Below are 6,000 nucleotides of genomic sequence, written 5' to 3'. Positions count from 1 at the left end.
TGTTTTCAGTTACAGGTAGCACAGTCCTACATATACCGTGAAACCTCTAATTGAACGCCATGACTCTCAATGTTCAACCCATTTTCTATAGCCTGTGGGCCGAGCAGACAAAAGAGCTCTAGAAATGGAGTTCCGTTAGCACCCTTTTCAGTGGCATTTCTGCAGTGGATAAACTAATTTGGGTATAGAGAATTCAAAACTGAATAGTTGATGGAACTGCCATTTCCACTTCGGTGAGAAATTTGGTAAAAAAAGGGTGTTTTGGGACTTATCTTTCCTGTCAATAAGATTCCTACTGTAGATGTATCAGATTTGCAACTTTTTCTCATAACTATTTTGCAGTGATTTAGGATGCTGGTGATGAAGTCAAAATTCATCTTCTATCTATTTTCTAACATTCAATATCTTATGATTGTTACAAGTACATGGAAACTATATACATATATATATATACATGTATATACAGTGTATATACGCATGCATATATATGGTTTAATAGCTTTACAAAAAATTTCAAAACACTATAATTTTGTTCTATAACCTGACACTGATGAACCATAGAAAATAACAAGAAAGCTATAAGCATTGTGAACATGGTGATCAATAGTAGTAACGCTAATGTCAAGTCTTACAAACTGAGCTGGGTTACTTCAAAATATTACTCATACTAACTATTTGTTCAATATGTTGTGTTCTTAGTCATTGTCCGCACCATCGACATCCTGTCCTACTGCTGTTTCAGTTTTGTTGCAGTGCACACCTGTGCCAAACTCTGTAAGGCAGCTTTGCCATGATGCCGATACATCTGTTCCCACTGCAGCTGGATTTTTGAGACACACATAGAACTGCTTGCAGAATATCAGGTGGGGCGATAATGCTGGTATGACACTTCACTGCATACTCATCACTTTCCTTATCCGGTATCGAGCCATTTAAAGAAGGAAATGGTACATTGGCAAGTTGTGCTGTTGCCTCTTTCCATATACATATAGGTAGACGCTACATAATAGACACAATGGACATGTTTTTTCAGCAATTTATGGGAGGGAGGGACTGACTTGCATCAGACTTGAACACAAATAGCTCGCACCTTAGCCAGTTGACATCTGTGCCATGTTCCTGGGTGCTATCTTCCTGGCCATAGAGTTTGCATGTCTAAGACTCACAGTCTTAGACTCACTGTCTTGCATGCAGCACGAGACGCGTGTCTGCCTCTTCGTAATCACAAGCCAAAGGGGGCACTTCTATAGTTTAGTTAAGCATAAGGGTTCATATTAAGCCGGTAGCATATCTTCTTGTTGTAGTGTAGAGTATGAGTATCAGGCTATCATGCCTTACTGCAGTCTTCCAGTATAAAACAATAAATGCTAACATCATTTCCTTGTTGCTTCCAGACTTTACAGAGGCTTTTCAGTTTGGTATCGTCACAGCTTTGTTACTAATATGCAAAGATTTCTTTGTAGTTTCTTTTCATTTTTTGCTTCGCTAACTCCCCTTAACTCTCTTTTGTAATATTTGACGATCACAAAATCTACACCAGCAATAAGCACATCAAGAATTGTATCAGCAAGTTGTCTGAATGTTGAAGGAATACACTGGTAGGTAGAGCTTCTACCAGTCCTAACATCCTCAATAGCCTGGGTCACTGCATTTATGGTAGTTTCATCATGTCTGCCATAGATATGACCTGGTCCTCTAAGGTTTCTCAGATTGATTGATCACACACTCATTTGAAGAAGTGATGAAGGCATGTTGGTGTGTCCCCTGTTTCTTGGCCATCCATTACTTACCATTTTTATAAGTTTTGTCGTTACATGATTATGCAGCCTAGCAGAGTAAAACTCATCAAGTCAATTATTGTTCAACCATCAACTACTGAACTGCGTTTAATTTTGAAAAAAACGTTTGTTGTTTGCAAATCCCATGGTAAGTTTGCTCGAGACAACATGTCAGCAATGAGCGATAGCGTACCACTTTTAGGTTCCAACACTATGTTGCTCTGGAGCAATCTGAGCAACATGGCTCAAAAACTCCTAGGAACTCATGCCAGAGGCTTCTTCAGAACTGCCTCGATGAGTTTTTGGTCCAAATGTACACATGTCATTTTTCCATATGTATATTAATGAAATCTTTCCCTGGTGAAAACTACCACCCAACATTGTTTTTCTATCTGAGCATTGTCTTGCTCTTAACTTGGCAGTGCAGCACATGCTACAGGATGTTCTTTTTTCATAATTACTGCCACCAGTCCTGTACTCGATGCTAGTCGTAGCTCCTCATCTTAAATGATAGTACTGTATCCTGTTATACTAGCTTTTTTAAGATGACTCATAGCTCTCTCATGTTTATCAGTCCACTCTCATGTTTCGCCAACTTAGTGCTTCCTCAATGGTTCTATGCCTATTATAGCTGAAGTACCAACTTTGAGAAGTGGCCGATGCTTTCAAGCTTCGTGATGTGTAGGATTGGCCTTAGCAATAATTGCCTCAACCTTTTTTGGTTATCAGATAGCCTAGAAATTCTAAAAAGGTGGTTCGCAGCTCAGGCTTGCTTTTGTGCAGCCTTATTCCAGCATCATTACACTTAGGCAATAATTCATTAAACCTTATGTCATGTTCATTTATAGATTAGTATATTATCTGCAATGTATGTAGCTCTGTCCAGCTAATCTTTGAACTGAATGCTAGCCGTTTGAATCTAAAGTGTCCAAATAGAAAGGCCATCATTAATCTTTTATTTTCTTTGTTTCGAACAACCTCCTGTCCTATCCATTTTGATAAGTTGACTCTGAAGAACACCTCAGCATTTTTCAGCTATGGTAAACTGGCACCTAGGGTAAAAGTTCGGTATCATTCCCTGATCAGAACTTTGTTGAGAATCTGAGAGCCAAATCAGATTCCTGTCTCACCATTTTGAACTCTAATGCTATTTATGAATACTGTTTCGGTACTTCTTTGACGTGTGCAAGTACTCTTTGATCCAACATTTTGTCTAAGCCATCTTTTACTTGCTGTTGCAACGCTATTAATATTCGAAGGGATGGATACTGTACATGTGTGACATCTTTGTTAGTATGTAGTTTAATTTTTTCATCAATTGTTCCCAGGTTGTTATCAAATACATCAATGAATCTCACTTCTTGTGTATGTTTGGAATTCACAGTTAGAAGCTGCATCTACTCTGTTTGCACGTAAATAATTGTTATTGATTAAACGATTCATTATTCATACGATTTTGTTCACACTTTTCTACTGATCACTTGATATTATGGGTTCATAAAGTTTAAAGATTGTCAAAGTGGCGATCAAATGGAGGTGGCATTCAAATAGAGAAGGCGTTCAATCAGAGGTTTTACGCTAAATTTCACTTAACATAATTTAATTATGTAAAGTTTTTGTCTCGCACGTAAAAATTTCAATATAGTGTAAAGCATCAAACTCTCCAAGTTCTCAAATTCGATTTGAATAACGAGAGTCTCATAGTTAGCCTTGAAAGTATCGTTTGTCTCTCTTGTCGAGCTTTGGAAAGAAAACAACATATATGGGTATCTCTATTATATATATTAGTATCCTGGTAGTTTAGTGTGCCATGTCAAGCATGCCGATAAAGTCCAGATGATGCCTAAAGCCTGGTTCCCATATATGTCCTAAAGCACTGGCGACAGCACCGCAGGCTATTAGCGGTGAAATAGGAACCTACGGGCCAAGGACTGCCGGTAGTTGCCGGCAGCAGCGCAATAGTTTAGTGCTGTTCAAATTTCGCAAAAGGCCGCAGGTAAAACCTTCTAGAAATGCACTGTAAAGGTGAAGGTCACCATTATAAAAACAGCATGGCGAGCGAACATTTTATTTGGTTACACGATTAGGTTTAGCGATGCAGCTTATATGTGAACAGATGCTGCTGAGCCTAGCATCGCAAACATTTTGCTGCGCAAGTTACTGCTGGAGTCGCGCAATCAATATGGGAACCAGGCTTAAAGGTGGTAGATATGTGCAGGTCTTAAGGTGTTGGCCTACCGAACTGAATGTCACGAGTTGGCATCTCGTTGAAAGCGGTGTTTTATTCTAACGTGTAACCCCGGCTTCGAGCGTACAGGCACCGGTCTTATTATAGTGCAGATATATTTTTGTTTTACTTTATTTTACACATATAAAACATTTTTTTGGCAGCACAGATCTCGTTGTGTAAAAAAAGGGGAAAAATCGGTTTAAATTGACATTGAAGATGTGCGCTTCTCTTAACTTATTTTAAGATTACAGTAATTATGGACCCTAAACCAAGCGAGAGTTTTAAGATAAAAAGAGAAAAGTTGTCGATACAAACCAATAATACCACAGTTAATGTAGTCATTAAATTAAAAAGTTAAATTTAATTTTTTCCAATTTGATTAAAATGGATTAGGCAATTTACATGTATTTTGCTGTTTGTATAAGGGTAAGATTTTTTATTATGAGAATCGCCAGATTTTGGAACGTTCTATGAAAATATACTTTAATGTGTAATTTTACAACAAAGCTTTTTATTTTCGTGATCTCCACATTTATTCTGCCGTAAACTGTACAAAATAAGAAATAATAACTTAAAAATGAAATTAGTATGTTTTGTTAGTCGTTGAGGTCGTGATGGTAATGCATCTGGAAGTATCATTCAGTTATATTGTTGTTGCTTTTTGGATAAAGATAAAATATAAATTCCAAAATGCTCTCAAATTGAAGTGAAACAACTTTTGTTACAATTTAAATATAATTCACAAGCATTTTAAACTCCAAGCACCTGTTTTACTGTTATTAACACTTGCAAAACAGTGCCAAGCTGGTCATTAAAATTTTCCATGATAGTTTTAGGCTTGCTAGTAAAAATTATTATAATTACCTCACTACTCCATCCAAACAAACTTAGTAAAATAGAAAATTTGACATTTATAGCAATTTTTTTTACAATAATACATGTATTTTTTCTTTAAACACCGGCGTTCTAAAAGACTTTACATCGGCATTTTGATCTAACTATGATTGCTACGCCATTAGCAAAAATTCTAAATTATAGTTGTCTACATCTTCAACAATGAAAAAAGACTTATATATTTCATTTGCAACATAGAATATACAGCAAATTGTAGAAAAGATCTTAAAACTTATTGTAAATTGCTCTCCGCTCGAAAATAACAACATTTGGCTTTACACCTTTTTAAATATAGTAATTCTGATGAGGGTATGTATGAACAGGGACAACCGTCACGGCCATTACTTTTTAGTATACATAACTACATTGCCGTTAGCAATTTGCGATGTGAACAAATACCTAGACTGGTAGTAAATTTTAATTTAAAATTAAATTTTTATATAATATACTGTAAACTGCGTGCTCGTTTTACACTAAAAATTAGGTTAATGTGCTTTTAAAATATTCTTGTCACTTTTTATTTTTTCGCTAAATAACAATAGATAGTAAATAACAAAAAAGGAAACATTTTTAATAACTTAAAGGTAAATAACGTTTTGTTAACAACATCAAAACCGCACCAATTAATTTCGATTTTAACAATATGAATATAAATATTGTATCATTTCTACATGTAAATTACCGTAAAACCTCTAATTGAACGCCATGGCGCTCTATTTTTCAACCTCTTCTCTATGGTGGCGGTCAATTGGAGGCGGCGTTCAAATAGAGGCTGCCGGTCTATCTTTCAAATAGCTCGTCAGAATTTTCGGAAGATAAATTTAGCCTTACTACGGATGAAGCGGATGTCACCTATATTTTGCCCTCTTTCCGGTGGACCGATATTAAACATTTTGAATGCAATAAGTCTGCTAACTTACCTCTAACTTATCAAAAATCGTTTAATAAATGTGCATCGAGAAATATCTCTACCAGTTGATATCTATAATTGCTTGCTATTGACCTGCGATGATATTATAGCCTGTGTCCTTCTTTGCAATTTGTTAGAATTTTCAAATTTTATTTCATTCTAAATTTCCAGACATATGTTTATTTTAT

The 6,000-nt window shown here is 36.0% G+C and overlaps 1 protein-coding gene across 2 annotated transcripts in view; it reads left to right on the top strand.

The window, feature by feature from the left end:
• Positions 1 to 839: 839 nt before the first annotated feature.
• LOC137401242 (putative deoxyribonuclease TATDN3) overlaps positions 840 to 6,000 on the top strand; it is a 53,552-nt gene continuing 48,391 nt past the window's right edge. The window contains exon 1 of one of the 2 annotated variants that reach the window (XM_068087656.1): positions 840 to 863. The gene's annotated coding sequence lies outside the window, so the exon portion shown is untranslated. The remainder of the gene's footprint in view (positions 864 to 6,000) is intronic. The other variant, XM_068087655.1, reaches the window with a different exon arrangement.

Source organism: Watersipora subatra, chromosome 7 (genome assembly GCF_963576615.1).
Source record: "Watersipora subatra chromosome 7, tzWatSuba1.1, whole genome shotgun sequence".
In the NCBI taxonomy this organism is placed as follows: domain Eukaryota; kingdom Metazoa; phylum Bryozoa; class Gymnolaemata; order Cheilostomatida; family Watersiporidae; genus Watersipora; species Watersipora subatra.
Note: the sequence above shows the minus strand (reverse complement) of the source record. Positions and strands in the feature narration are given on the sequence as shown.